Consider the following 16,277-nt stretch of genomic DNA (forward strand, 5'->3'; position numbering starts at 1 on the left):
TTAAGGAGGGCGAAAACGAAGCCACGCAAAATCTAACAGTGCGCGCGGCGACCAATTTATTTACATTTCGGAAATGTTTTTGTGTACCTCCTATAAGCTAACTTCTCTAAGATAAGATAGCTGAATCGGATACGGTTTCTTCGCGTGCCTTCTGAGTTGCAATAAGCGTCCCCACTCCTTCTTTATGACTAAGAAATATTGGCTATAGTATGTCGTCACTGATAACGAAATAACCCGATCGTTAAATAGTGTAACATTAAAAGGTTTTTGAAATGGAGAATTTAGTTTACTGTTTTAAAGACGAATAGTAATAAACTAAGTAAGTGTTGAGGGAAACGCTGCTCAAATTTTTATTGAATAACACGAATTTTTGAAACAGGTTGTAAAATAGAAATGGTTTTGATACTGCGTTCTGATCGGGACGTACCACACTCTTGCGTGCAACTTAATCCACGAACCGTTGAGAGTTGTGTACAAGTTTGGTTTCTTATACTTCAGGTGAAGATGGCGCTAGTCGTGAAGCGCGTGTCGAAAAAAAGGTTTTTATATTTCACGATACTGGATTACAATGAATTACTTAATAAAAATATGCGCGCTTTTTTAAATGTTAATATTCGAATAACGGAATCCTGTACTTAATTTTAACAACTGTGTAATTCCTAACTTTTATTCTATCGATTTTTTTCTATAATACGCTCGTTTTTGAAAAATTTAAATTAAAATTTTATTCGTTCTTTGTTTGAGTTATCGAAACCAGGCCCATACGAAGGACCCGTCCAAGAGGGGGGGGGGGGAAGCGGTGTAGAGGGGGTTGGTTGTTTTAAAATTCAAGTTTAGCTGAAAACAATAACAATACCAAGATCACATAATAAATAAGGAAATTGATTTCTATCACCATTTTCTCACTACGATTATCACACAAACTCAAAAATTAAAAATTCTACTGATAAATTAAATCAAAATTTTCAAAAAAAAAAAAAATATAATGGGAGTTTCGAATCAATGCTATTTCTGGTAAGTCATTGATATTTTTTCAAAATGATGCTGCTTTTTCTGAACTAGAAATTTGCTTCAAAATAAATTCTAAGCAGACTTGTTTTTGAATTTGGAGAATAAATATTTTTAAAACACAGATTAAAAAAAAAGTAATTCGTAAAAAAATTACTAAATTGTCCATGGTGAAAATTTCTTAGGAAAATGTAAAAATAAAAAAGACTTAAAAAAGTTCATTTTTGAATTTCAAAATAATTACTCAAGATGTATATTTGTAATACATCATGTTCAATTATTCTGACAAAGTACATGTCATGTCACGAATGGTCAATAAAAAACTGATAAAAATAACAAAAACTAAAGAATTCCAATTTTGTTATAAATATTGAAAGCACAAAGCAAATACAAATTTAGTTAAATTTGCACATTTAAATTTAGCTTTAAAGTTGCTGGTTCGAATCTCTTTTCGAACTTTTTAAATTAAAGAAAAGTTTAAAAATTTCCATTCGCAAGATTAATACTTCAAGTTCAGAAGATTTTGTCACTTTCAATTGAAATATTGGGTCCTGGGAACAACAGAAAGAAGAAGCTACATACATATGTATTTTTTATTATTAAAAATTTAGATTCAAAGGCTTATGTTTTCAGAACACAAAAATTGAGAATTCAAAAACAAAGATAAAATTGTAAAAAAAAAATTTAATTTAAATGGCTTTACTTTAAAATTTGATAAATTTATTTAAAAATTAAAAAAAAAACTTCTCTTGAAAATTCGGTGAATTTATTTGATAAATTAAAAAAAAAGATATGTTTTTAAACGCTTAAAAAGTTTTTTTTCAATAAACACGTCTACCATTAATTTTTTAATGATTGATTTGGTATCTTTGGTCTATTACCTTTAGTTTTGATGATATCAAGTTTACATGTTTAAAAATGTTTAGGTTTTAAGTGAATTTAATCATTGATATTCGATTCATTATCAAACCAACATATGTATAAGAAAAAATCTTATCCTGAATTTGTTTACTATACTTCATTCAATTAAGGAATAATTTTGCTAATTATGATGTAAAAAGTGAAATTCTACAGTTTTTACAAATTTGTTTTTGCTGGTATTTCTGACATTTCTGCAGAAACACAAAAAATAACTTTCCTTTATTAAATTTGTTGAAACCTGCAAACGATTAGATTTATGTTTTAAAAATTATATAAAATTTAATTTGGTATTCAGTTTCTTTATCGATTCGTTATATGGGAAAAAGAAAACAAATAAAAAACTTCTATAATGAACTTTAAATTACAAAATTACAAAGCCTTGACGAAAGTTGTTAATTGGTTTAAAACTTTTATTCTAGAATGTTATGTTTTTGTCCTTTTTTTTTAAGTGTAGGAATTCTTAAATAATTTTAATTTAACCTATTTTCAAAAGCTATTTTCTATAACAAAAGCTGACAGAGAAAATGCATATTTTGATTCAGGGCACCCAAATTAGTCAAAATAAGCTTTCTATTTGTTTGCGGGTGGTTAAACCAAAAAATTATCGGAGAAATTAACTTTTATCATTATCATAGATTGACGAAATGAGGAAAGGTATTCTACAAACTATTGTTTCTATTATATTGCTTCTGACTTACATGAAAACTACTCTGAATTTTCTGAATTTAAAATCCAATCCAAAATTCCAATCAAACTTCATTATGAAAATTAAAGTATTACTCTTTCAATTTTTCTTTTAGTTTATCATACAAATTAAATTTATTAAAGGTTTGGACATTGAAATGTAGGTTCAAATAGATGTCAGTGATAGTGAAAACCATATGAAAGCTTTAGCGAAAATCTCCAATCCCAAAGGAACTGAATGAATGAACTCAAAAGAATGAAGTTGATTTTTTAGAAATTTTGGAGATAATATAACTTGTTGGTTAAAAGATTGAGGAAAACTGACTTGATTTCAAATTAAGAATAATTGCAGATCTAATTCGAACTTTTCATCATTGAATTATGATATTTTCATCAACAAAATTTATCGTAAACCTCAAAAACCTTATATTGAAGATACTGAGTAAAAAATTTTTAGGGATTTTTGTACTCGCATAGAAAACTGAAATTTTTTAGTATTGTTTTATTCATTGCAGGTTAATTTCCGTGATTTTTTTTTTGAATTTGTACATCTTTATCGGTGAATATTCTAAAAGTAAAAATATTTAAAGATTTCAAGAATGGATTGGATAGAAGAAGATGAGAAGAAAATGACAGGTGTTGAAAAAGAGTGAGTAGAGATATTGAGCAAAATATGGGATTTTTCTAAATCCGGGATCAACTAAAAATTCATTTTTTTTTTCAACCAGAAACATTTGTTAATTTTATCAGTTTATGGTAAAATTGTATTTTATGTGCAATCTTTTAAGTTACGTGAAAATTGAGAACCATATTAAGGTCTGAAAAGTAATCATTTCCCACAAACTTAAATGTTAATAATTCCATGGAAAATCCAAGATTAAATTGATGCTATGATTGAATTTCTAGAATTCAGTTTCTGGTTCGTGTTTCGAAATTGAAAAAAAAAATTCTAATTATATTCCTCGAACTTAGTGATTTGATTTTTTTTTTTAAATTGCGACCCAGAGATGGGTCTTGACTCAAACATTCAGTCAGCGAAACTTTTTTTGTAGAGAAATGAATCCAACTTAGATGAAATTTCAGGGACTAGATAAGAGAAAATCGATGTTGAAAAACATGCGAAAAAAATTCGCCTTGTCTCCCGGTGAGACTTGAACCCACATCTTGCGCCTCTCCGGGGCCCATGTATTAACATTCTACTACAGGAGACCAACCTGGCGTATGAATATTATACTGGTTGAGTGTCGATGTCTATCGGAATGAAGGGAATAGTTCTCCCATGTGATCATAATCATTTTTCTTGGTCTATTTCTATTCCCATCATTTCATCTTACGGTAGTTGGAATCAAGTTTGGACATTTTTAAGCACGGCAAGATTTGCATTGCCTTCTCATATCCTGCACGGGTTGTCAGTTATGATGAGGAATGATGCGTTTGCCGTATTTGGATATCCAGCCAATTCCAGCCAACTACCGTAAGATGAAATGATGGGAATAGAAATAGACCAAGAAAAATGATTATGATCACATGGGAGAACTATTTCCTCCATTCCGATAGACATCGACACTCAACCAGTATAATATTCATACGCCAGGTTGGTCTCCTGTAGTAGAATGTTAATACATGGGCCCCGGAGAGGCGCAAGATGTGGGTTCAAGTCTCACCGGGAGACAAGGCGAATTTTTTTCGCATGTTTTTCAACATCGATTTTCTCTTATCTAGTCCCTGAAATTTCATCTAAATTGGATTCATTTCTCTACAAAAAAAAAAAAAATAAATAAATAAATAAATAAAAAAAAAATTAGTGATTTGATTTATGTAAAAAGTTAGCCAAAAACTGTACTATGAAATAAGGCCGAAATCATCTGGTGGTTTCCATGAAGTGGTTTTTTTCGTTTTTTCTTTAATTTTTTTTGCAGCCTAACTAAAGCCATAACAAACTTTTTACGAATTCCTCTCAAAAGGTAAACAACAAAAAAAAAAATTAAACACCAGCGTAGTTGTGTGCTTCATTTTTATTTTTATTTTCGTTTCTACTCCATTCATTGCTCGAGCGAATGTTTTTCAAAGATGGTTAGAGGTACAAAATCGCCGGAATGTAACTCGAAATAAACCCGAGCTGGTTCTGGTGGTTTATTGAATGGAATAAAAAAAAACTCAACACAAAACAACACAAAGAGGAACCAGCAAGTAACCTTGAAAATTTGTGCATTTGGAGTCTTCTGCTATTTGATGAAAAGGGAAGCATTGCGTTTAATTATTCCTCCGCGTGTGGGGGATAAAACTGAAAACATAAGAATAGTTTCGTGTGTTCTGACAGCTACCCATTTTCAAACTCAAGCAATAATCTGTTGGACTTCTTTATTCCTCAAACAGTGTTAGATGTTAGCAATCCCATGATGTAATTTGGTCCGGCAACATTTATTGAGTGAACTTGATAATAGCCTTGCTCAGTTCATGTTCGTGTTTCCATTTAAAATCATGCGTTAGTTCCTCGGAGTGACAAGCCGTAAATCTACCCTCCTCGAAAAGTCTATTCAATCAGTCCTACAAAGTGAGCCCTTTAGGTACTACGATACTGCCAATCATGACATGTTCGTCCTTGGTATTTACGGGCACTTGGGGGCCATCCATAAATGATGTCACGCGTTAGGGGGGGAGAGGGGGTTTCGATTTTTGTGACAATTTGTGACATGTTGGGGAGGGGGGGGTCAGCTTGAGCGTGACATCACTTATCATTACAAAAAAAAAACAGCAAAACAATAACAAATAGTTTTATCCTAAATTCAATATAACTATAATTGTACCATTCATTTAATGAATATTAATACTCACGTAATCACTTTTAGTAAACTCTATGAGCATAAGAAAGTTCTCAAGAACACTTTCATTGCAACACTCAGGAAAGTCCGTCCCACTAAAATTGTGGCAAAACGTGAACAGGATTGCTTGGCCGGTCCGGTCCCTTTCTAACCTGTGGAGAAGATTTGGATTGCGAATGGATTCAAAAAGAGGAATTAGATTTGGATTTTTTTTTCCTTAATATAGAGACTTTCAGCCTCGGGTTCGTCTCTTTTAGATTTGGATGGTTTCAACATCGTCGCTGATGCTGCAGCTACTGCCTCGATTTTCCCGGTCATTGATATGGAAAATCATCAACATAATCCTTGGACTCATGATTGAAATGTGTTATAAGCAATGATTGAAGGCTTGTTAAAAGTTGTTAACCTTTTTTCAATGCTTTGAATAAAACTGATGAATTTAAAAAAAAGCAGCATTTTTAATCAAATTTCTAAAGGGTTGAAAATTTTACTCCAGAGGGAGATGGAGGAGGGGGGGGTGGGTTAGGAAAGCGTTACGTAATACAAAAGGGGGGTTACGGAATTTGTGACAATATGTGACAGAGGGGGGAGGGGGGTAATTTTTTTCCAAATTTTGCGTGACATCATTAATGGACAGCCCCTTGTCTATTACCTACACACTTTGAACTCAACGAACTGAGCTCGAATTTTGTTTGGTACTAACTCTTTCAACCGTTTTTGGGACGGGCTTTTCAAATAAAAAGTCTTTATTTTCTTTCGAATGTTCTTCTCAATACAAAATCGAGCGTAGGTTCGAAATCATTTAAAATTGGAACGAGACCGCCTCTCGCTTCAGTTCATTTTAAATTTCCCAATGTGCTCTGAAATGATATCAGCTGTCAGGCGCCATAGCTGTCGGCAATATTGAAACCCGGACCCTTCCGCTGCTGGTTAGATATTAAAAAAGAAAAAAATAAACATAAGGTACTATTAACAGTGACCTTCCGGTCGGCTCCGAGCATCATCTGACTGAGAAAGGGAACTTGAAGGCAATCGACAGTGTCCCTCGACTGGGTCTAGAGCTAGCTAGTTAATTGAGTCCGCCGCCGACGCGTTGTCCATTTCTAATGGCTGTAAAACTCGTTGTTGATGTTTCATTTAGCCGCACTCACTCGCCATAAAATTGCGGATGGTCAATCTGGAAAATGTGAGTACCTACCACCAGGAATGAACAAATCGGTCAACATTTTCCGCATTTTCCGGACGGACGACAGGAACTGTTTTGCTTTCTACTTTAAGGTTCTTATTTTCCGCGGGGGTATCTTTCCATTCTTGGTTTGTCGGGGAGCTAGCCACCAGCTAGCAATGTCGCGTAAATGATTAACATCAAACATTCCGTCCCGTCCACTGGCTCGTGAAATTGTACATACCGTACTCATTCTTTCACTTTGACGACGTAGTTTTCTCATTTGACCAAGCAGAATGTACTCATTTTAATTTTTTTGTTCAAACGATATGGTTCAAGGATTCACAAAATGTATGAAGTATGTATTCATCTCGCAAAACAGATATTTTTGTGGAAAAATTTGAGAATCAATGCTTAGCAGGACCAAAGTTAATTTGGTTCACGTTCTGATTTTTGGTATTCAATTCAAATGTGAGTATGCTTTCAATCACTCTTGGTAAAAAGTGCGCTCATTATTTATCCGTACCGATCTTGATTATCTTCAACAAATCGTTAGATAAGGGTTTATTTCACAGGACCTGAAAAAAGCGTCAAAAACTCTCAATAATTAGCTAGAAACAAAAAAAACCGTCAAAAACTATCACACAATACCTATTCTAATCCGTAAGTTTTTGATTATCTTTACTGAATTGTGCATTATACCTACCTACTTTGTCTTGATATTCAGACAAAGGGGAAGGAGTTGAAAATCTACGATCATCTACCTTATGACGAGCACTTGTTATTTATTTGGTAAACTGGATAAACATATACAAATCGAAGCTCTGTACGTAGACCTGCGAAATATTTTTCATTGTACTGAATTATTTGGCTCATCAATTGTATGTAGAAGTTCAACTTGGAAACAATAGAAAAACAGTAGGAAAGATGTTACCACATAGCTAGCAGATCGGAGCCTAGAGGATAGCATCCTTGTCTTCTATGCCAACGTTCATGAGATCGAATCCCGGTCGTGACATACCCTGGCACACATAGTATGATGAAGGTTGGCGGTTTTAGCATTAGTGAAATGCTCTAGCCGTGAATACCTTGGAATTGTACGCCGCAATGATGTAGCACATGCATGTGGACGGATCTTTTCAAGGGAACTTTGATTGCACTTGGAGATCCTACCTAGTTATGTGTGTGTTCGTAGTGCTACCGGTAAACAACTGCAACTTCAACCAATAGTGCACGGGTGTCAAGCAGCATAGCAATGTAAAAATAATAACGCGGGGTAAACCACAATAGATCAACTTAATGGTCGCAGTGGACTCTCTCCCCAACAGGACAAAAAATGTTAGCAAATTGTCAAAACACTTGCCAAAAGTGTTTCCTACTCATATCCATTGTCTCAGCTTTTCATCCAAGATTATGTTGTTCGGATGCTGAAGTGATCTTGGTCCTAAAGCACAAAAACTGATCTTTCATCCCTTTTTAACTATTTCATTCTATATAATGACGACTAAGACGTAACCGGCGCCGTTATTGGTGTTTGATGAGATATAGAATCCGTGTTGTGCATTGAGAATTAGCTGCTATTTAATACCATGGGCCATTCTGTCGACTTCTAAACAAAATTTATATCCTCGGTCGGTCATTGGCGACGTAGAATTTACTATTCAGAACCACGCCAGGTCAAGGTTGATTTTACAGTGAGTGGTCAATCAAGCTAAGCCAAAGTACTGCATTATTTGTCTATGAAGTTTCGGCACAGAGAACAGACGTACAAGCTCGAACAAAATATCTTCCAAAAAGTGTGTAAAATTTCAAATGCTGACACCCAAAAATACTTAAAAATTGACTTGAAACAGTGCCATCTATTCCGCCGTTCAAAAGTTACAAATCAAATTTTCAAGTGCCCAGTTTCCGAAAAGGCGTAATCGTTTATGAACTCATTAATAATTAAACTAATGCCACTCTAAAATAGACGGGTTCAATGTATTGCTAGATAAATTCAATAATAGTTCTCTTTGTGTTGTTGGTGGGGAAAGACGAAAAATCTAATTCCGATAGCGAAACGCTCCAAACTACAATTTATTGAATTCATGATTAGTTCAGATATAGTTTTAAGGAATAACAAACTTACATTAATAGTTTTCTCTTAAATTATTTCCAACAACTATTCTCGGTTAGCTATTCCTGCCGATGTTGTGGGGCTGATAAACAGAGTTTATAATAAGTATTTATGGGTTTAGGAAATGTAACCTCACATTCTACCTTGCGCAATAAGTATAGTTTTCTTCGTAATCGCACTATATGGCTAGGCCCACGTAAACTCTCAGGCGCAACTACTAATAGTAAAGGGAAAATTAAATAAGATGTTTTATACATGAAAAAATTAAGTAGTTACAAAAGTTCTCTTCTTGATAGACCACGTTCTATGTCACAGCGAAATGTTATACCAAGTAACTATGGAAACGACGGATGTCGGTCGTTGTTGCGTCTGTTTGTTTACCTCTGCGTCTCTCTTCATTAGTTTCAAGAACCGTCGCTGTACTGAGAAGGCGCCTGTATGTACTCTCAGGCAGGGTGCCCAGTTCCCAACACTTTGGCTAAATATAATTTCACTTCCTTTATTTTTGCACTACTGAGACAGTCAAAATAACTAACAGTTTTGGAATAAGTTTTTGCACTTCTTGGACGGTTATCGTCAGAGGGCGAATTGGCTATATCCAGTCAAATAGGAACATTCTTGACGATTGGTCTTGCCCATCAGAACTGATTCTAGACATCTCAAAGCGGGTTACTTTCACGTATCGCTTTTGCATCCCATTATTCAAAATTTCCTACTTCAAGCTTTAAGGAAATAGCGATTAGCTTTTAAGATATTTTTCCACTATGGAACGTGAAGAAAGTGTCACAAAACTTTAACAGCGATTTTCTTGAAACATGCCAAACAATTCATACGACCTGTTCAAAACTGACCAAAATTTTGTTTTATTTTCTCAGTTTGGTTTTGACAGTTCTCTTTTGAGTGTTTGGAGACATCTGGTGGCCCAACCAAAAAACAAAAATTGGTTCAAAACGGTCGCTGGAAATTTTACACAAGTTTCGAAAGCTAGCTTGTACGACTGTTCTCTGTGGTTTCGGCTTGATTGAAACATATTCATGTTTTTTTTTTGTAAAATCTCCAGTTAAGTTTCCACGAGGAGATCTTAACTTTGAGGTTTGAAATGAAAAGTCTAACGCTATACGTACCGAAGGAGGTCAAACGTCAATTTATTCGGAAGAAAATCGCAACCGTGATTATTTTGCATTTTATCCATATTATCCTAGTAATATTGGTGTCAATTACCTTCATGAGAAGGATATCTTGAAGGGTTTGAAAAATTCAGATGGAATTCTTCCAGTATTTTTAATGAACCTTGCCAATGAACTCAAATACCCTTTGTTTCAGTTATTTAATATGTCACTAAAAACAGGAATTTTTCCTAAAGTATGGAAATGCTAATTTCTGGTTCCGATTTTCTAATCTGGGCGGAAAGCTGACGTACGTATTTATCGTGGAATTGCTATTATTTCTTGCATTCCCAAGCTTTTTGAGACAATTGTGAATGATTTTATTCCTTCAAATAAAAAATCGAATAACAGCCAAACAACATGGATTTTTAAAAGGTCGCTCAACGTCTATAAATTTACTTGAATTCGTAGATTATTCACTAAATGCAATGGATAATGGAAATCACGTTGAGGCATTGTATACAGACTTCAGCAAAGCATTTGGTCGTATATAGGACTTATGAAATGGCTTGAACCATATTTAAAAAACAGACAACAAATAAAACAAATTCAGTGGAAATAAGTTAAATTCCATTCAAGTCACTCCAGGTGTTCTACAAGGCTCACATTTAGGACCACCTCTTATCAATTTGTACGTAAACGATATTACCTTCATCCTTAAAATCGTAAAATACTTATATATGCCGACGACATGAAGCTATATTTGTTACATAATGAAATACACGTATTCTACACCTGGTGTAAGAAAAGTTTACTCAAATTAAATGTAAAAAAAAAGTAACTCAGTATCATTTAGCAGAAATTATCATCTCCATATATTGTAATTACACTAGGAAATCAGGGTGTAGAAAAGTGCAAAAAAATGTGAGAGATTTGGGGATTTTCCTAGATTCGAAACTTACTTTTTTTTTTAAACTATAACACTATGATACATCAGTAAGGCTTCCAAAATTTTTTCAGCTCGTATTCGAGCCGAACAAACCGGGCAATTTTTATATAAAATCCAGGCAAAATCCGGGCATTCGTGTTTTACCCAGGACCCGGCAACGTTACACGATTCGTCTATGTATCGTGTGACCAACATCTTTTAAATAAGTATTGGTGAATCTCGTTTTTAAGCTTTTTTTCCTCAGATTTAAGCTTTTTTGCCTTGAGAGCATAGGAGCTGAAAACTCAAATCTGAAGAAAAAAGCTTAAATCTGTCAAAAAAGGGGAAATCTGAGAGATGTGCTCCATACGGTTTGAATAGCGTTGCCGCCGTCTGGTTTTACCACCAAAACTCTAAAGGGTAACGGACTTATTTTGGAACAGAGGACCAATTTTGGAACACCTTGTCTAGCTCTCTTATAAAACAAATAATCATGAAATTTTTTAGCAATTATTGTTGAAGCCCGGAAACTTAATGTAATGCTCTATTTTTTCTCATTATTATTTGATTTATAAAAGAGCTAGACAAGATGGTCCAAAATAGGTCTCCTGGTCCAAAATAAGTCCGTTACCCTATGTTGCCTATGTGAGGTCTGAGTAGTGTAGCATTGTGCGGTCTCCTTGCCCAGGTATACATGAAGAAAGAATAGAATCAGTACAACAACATTTTTTTGTCTTTGTAAGACAGGTTGGGCATCACACCGTCTTTCATCATATGAGGCTCGCTGCATGTTGATCGACATCCAAACACTAAGAAAACGGCGAGAGTACGCAATGATTTCTTTTGTTAACGATATTGTTTCTCTCTGCGAAATACAGCAGCTTAATACAGCAGATCTTTAAAAATTGAATTTGTATGCGCCAACAAGACGACTGAGAAAGCGTAGTCACAGAGTCTCTGGCGTAGTATATTTACCCTCAATCATCATCGCACAGAATGCGCAAAAACTGGGGCAATCAACAGCATGAAAAATTCTAATCAACACTGTGAAGCCATTGACTGTACAACATCTTTGCATAAACTCAAAGAGTATTTTATTTAAGGCATTGAACTCACAAACCTAACAATTTTTGTATTTTTGTATAGTTTCAAGCAAAACCAACAATGTATGTGTCTACTAATGATCGACGAAAACTACAGGATCATTTTCATTTTTAAAATACATTTTTTTTCACTATTTCAATTTTTCTAAGCTTTTGAATAACGTATAGATACTTATTCATACCGCCTGGGGTCAAATGACATAAAACCGTAACTCTTGTTTCTCAACCGATTTTTTTTTCAAAAGTTATAGTTTTGGGTAGCATGTCAGACAGTATTCAGCTACAAACATTTATTTTAATGTTATTCAAAATCAAAGAAAAAATTTGAAAAATAAAATCCTCCGGAAAAAGCATTAAATCAATTATTCAGTGCTAGGTAAAAATATCACTCAGTGCCTAAGTAGGCTGAAGTTAGTACGTTATTAGCTATATGTTACGCATATGGAATATTTTGTTGAATATTTTTCAAGATCATGGTCACAAAAATGTTTAAAAAGTAGTGTAAAAAACGAACTAGCATCAATCTTTAAACAAAGATTCATTTTTTTAACACAGATTTTTTTTTTTAATTTTAAGCTTCTACCAAAATCTTTATTCTAAAGTTTTATCCCGCTTCTTGAATTCGTATCAATTTGAATCAATCAAATTAACAAAACCAATTTTTTATTACGTTATGCAATAAAAGCTCACCTCATTAAGGTGAGAATAGTTTTTTTAATTAAAATAAATTACTCATGGTTATGACAGAATCATTGCATATACAGTTGTTTCTTGTTGAATTCTTACATTACAGATGTCATTGTTCTTGAACCGGCTAAATCTAGAAATTCAATGTTTTGCTCTCTCACAATGTGCCCGGTGTCGGTAATTTTTGAGGACCCAAGGAAGAAGGAACAACGTGCAAAGATTGTTTGAAAAAACATTCCATTTAAGTGATGCCACGACGAAACGTAAACAAACACCCACTCTTTTTTTTTTTTTTTTTTTTTGGGATTTTAAACCAATTGGTTTATTCATCCCCAAAAACACCCACTCGTTGGTGTTGTTCTTTTTTATTTGGTTGATTCGCGATGAGCAAAACAAAAAATAACGCTATTATCGTGTTCTTCAATGCGTTGTTGTTGTTGTTGTTTTTTTTTTTTGTATGTCTTGATTCCAACCAAACTTCGCTGTTCGAGTAAGACGAAGACTGGCTGGCTACCGGCTTTTATTTTTGTTGGTTTTAGTGACAAAAAACGAAGCGGTCTCAGCTCAGCCCGCAGAGATTGAAATGTTTTTGTTGAACAATCTGTGAGGACTGATGGCATGGTGCCAGTCACTAATAAATGGCCGGTGTTTTTCCGTTCACACTCCTACTTACATAGTAGGTATTTAGGTATCTTTCAACCCGGCATGAGTTGGGTTCCGTTTGATGTGGTCTAGACGTTCGTTCGAGTTTTAGAGTTTAAGAGCAGTAGTGCGAGTAAAGTCAATGTTTTAGGGCGTTTGACACACATGATGTAAAAACCTTCGACGAAACTCAGTTAGGCATCTCGGGCTGTTACAACGTTCGAAGGTTTTTAGAAGGCGGGCGGCATAAACGATCGATATAGCGTAGCTTCCAAAAGTCACGTACACACTTTTTGGATAGACAAGCGCAGTGGAAGCATTCATGTTTTTTTCTCCTAATTTTAGATTTACACTATTTGTGTTGATATTGTATAGTAGTCAATTGCATTTACTCTCACAAATTCCTTCATTTACTGAAATCAGAAGACCATATGACAATAGACTGAGTGGATTTTGGGTCATTTCTCCAACCCTGGGATCTATAAAGCTCCGTTTTAGTTCAAACCTCATCAAAAAATTTTTGCTGAATTTTAAAATAATGTTTTAATGGGTAAACTTGAAATTTATAGTTTTTCAATGCCAAAAGACACCTAATAACTTTATTGTCTCATAAAGTTACGATCCTCGACAAAGTTGTTCAGCGAAAAATTTCATTTGGAAAGATAATAAATTAGCACAAAAACCTTAGCAGGCTCGGCTCCACAGAAGAAACAAAACGATGTTGATTTTTCAGAATAAGATATTAAATTTTCCCATACAAACATCAAAATTCAAATTTTTCCATGTAAACGTTGTTTAGAAATTCTGCGAAAAATCATTGATAAGTTTTAAACCAAAACGAAGCCTTTTAGAGCCCAGGGTTTGATAAATTCTGAAATGACCCTAAATCGACTCAGTCTAATATGTCGAACACTGACCACACTGACATGACACTTAGATAAAAAATCCGATCATTTCCTGGCTAATTTTGTCATCTACGCGTCGGTATTGCGAACTTGCAAAATTTGATTTAAAAAAATGCCCTGTACTGAAAATTCAACTGTTTAGCCCGATTGTGTCGTTGAAGCCAATTTTTCTCGAAAGTTGGGTGGCACTTTCCAGTTGGGATAGCATTTCATCAAAAAACGATCGATGCGCAATCCGGAATCAACATTGCGTACTGCTGGAAAAATTATACAACAAATGAAATCTAGTGTGCAGTCAGTGTAGTCAGTGTGTCAAATTCAAGTATCATTAGGCATAGATAAAAAACTTTTTTCATATAACTATTAAGTCTGAATGTCCAAAAATTATGCTATTGTTTGCTACAAATAGAAAATGATTTTACAAATTTTCAAAAATCGACTAATAAAAAGAACTTCAATATCTAGTGAATACACGTTTATTTTGGAAGAGTGAGGCGGGGGAAGGGAGAAAATTCTGCACACACTGAGGCTTGAAGTATTTCGAAAAATTTCAAAATTAGAGAAGAAATTTAAACTTTTTTAACCCAGTTTCTATTTATACTTATTTCGATATTCTTTGATAAAACTTCAATCTGCGAATCTATAATTTTAAATGCGAAAAAATGTTGATAAACAGTGATTTTCGTATTGGTATATCAGGAAGTTAAAAAAAAGATTTATGAGCCCTGTCGTTATAAATGTCATTGTTGAAAAGCCGAAATTTTTGAAAAAAAAATTAATTATGTATTTTTCCTGAGTTTATTTACTTCAAATAAGTGCAAGGAAATCACAACGAAAGTATAATGTTTCTTATTTTGCAACTATATGCTCGAAAAACAAACATTCAAGATAAGTTTTTGATATTTTTTATTCTGTTATATTTTTCAAAATTGTGATTCGAAAATATCGTATGGTTTTTATCAATTCTGAAATTTTTTATTTGTTTCTTAATATAAATTTAATTCTGAAAAAAAAAAAACATTAAATATCTTTACTTTATAACATTAATAAGTCTTGACTAATTGAATGAACTTTTATGTTTTACTAATATGTTTTATATTTTAGCCAGGATTAACAACTTCTTTTGCATAATGCGCTTTAATCGAATTCAGATTGAGTGAATTTTAAGAATTATGTGTATCAAATTATGTCTTGAGAAGGATAATAAGAAAATAAATAAAAATAGAAATAAAATTTCCACTAAAGATAGAAGGTAAATGTATTTTGGAAACTTCGTGTTCTTTTTTGTCCTTTTTATAACAATAAGTTCACTTTCAAGTTAAAAATGGATAAGATCTGTCTAAGAAAGATCTTTCTTCAAGCTTCGATTTTTCAGGTCGATCGATGAAACGATATTTTCCTGAAAATCGAACAATCCTAAGGGTGTGTTCAAAAACTATGCAAAACTATAATTTGTAAATATCTTTTGAATGCATGTATATAAACTGATAAAATTTTCAGTTATGCTACCTAGTAATGTAATGTGTACGTGTAAGTAATATTTTAAAAATCTGTCAAGTAGTTTTCGAGATAGCGTCCAATACATAAACTCATAGACAAAATCTTTTTGAGCAGGAGAAAAAAACTCAGGAAAATTCAATGGGAGACCCAAAAACAGCTGGAAATCACCTATTCGACCAAAATTCATGAGGTTAGTCGTTCAAGGTATCCAAGAGGATCTAAAAGTGAGCTAAAATTCGAATAAAAATGAGGATAATTAATTCTATGAAGTAAAGGAATGTGAGAGGTTTTATCAAACACAATCCGAAAATATCAACAGGGGAAGTGATAAAAACCATAAACTTTTCTGACTGGTTTATTTAGTTGACTTATAAACAGCCTGAACTTCATTTTTGCAAAGTAAAAAGCTGCCCAATGCTAAAATCAACGTAATACGGTGGTCAAATCGTGCGCAAAATATTTGGGCTGCTAGTAGGGAGTAAAATGTTTTAATGGGCAGAAAAACGAACTTTTCAGTGAGCCCCTGGCAGGTTTCCAGCCAGAAACTTTTCGTTTACTAGTCTCACTTGGATGTTCCGTAGAAGGAAAAAAAAAATGAAAAAAAACTATTACTTGTAGAAGCTTTCGATCTGTGGAAGCTGCCAATCAGTCAGTGTTTCATATCGACTGACACGATGAATGGCTAAATAT

General features: G+C 33.7%; 1 protein-coding gene across 5 annotated transcripts in view; it reads left to right on the plus strand.

The window, feature by feature from the left end:
* Nucleotides 1-16,277, plus strand: part of LOC129754581 (uncharacterized) — a 318,099-nt gene that overhangs the window by 157,986 nt on the left and 143,836 nt on the right. The gene's annotated exons all lie outside the window — the stretch shown is intronic.

Source organism: Uranotaenia lowii, chromosome 3 (assembly GCF_029784155.1).
Source record: "Uranotaenia lowii strain MFRU-FL chromosome 3, ASM2978415v1, whole genome shotgun sequence".
In the NCBI taxonomy this organism is placed as follows: Eukaryota; Metazoa; Arthropoda; class Insecta; order Diptera; family Culicidae; genus Uranotaenia; species Uranotaenia lowii.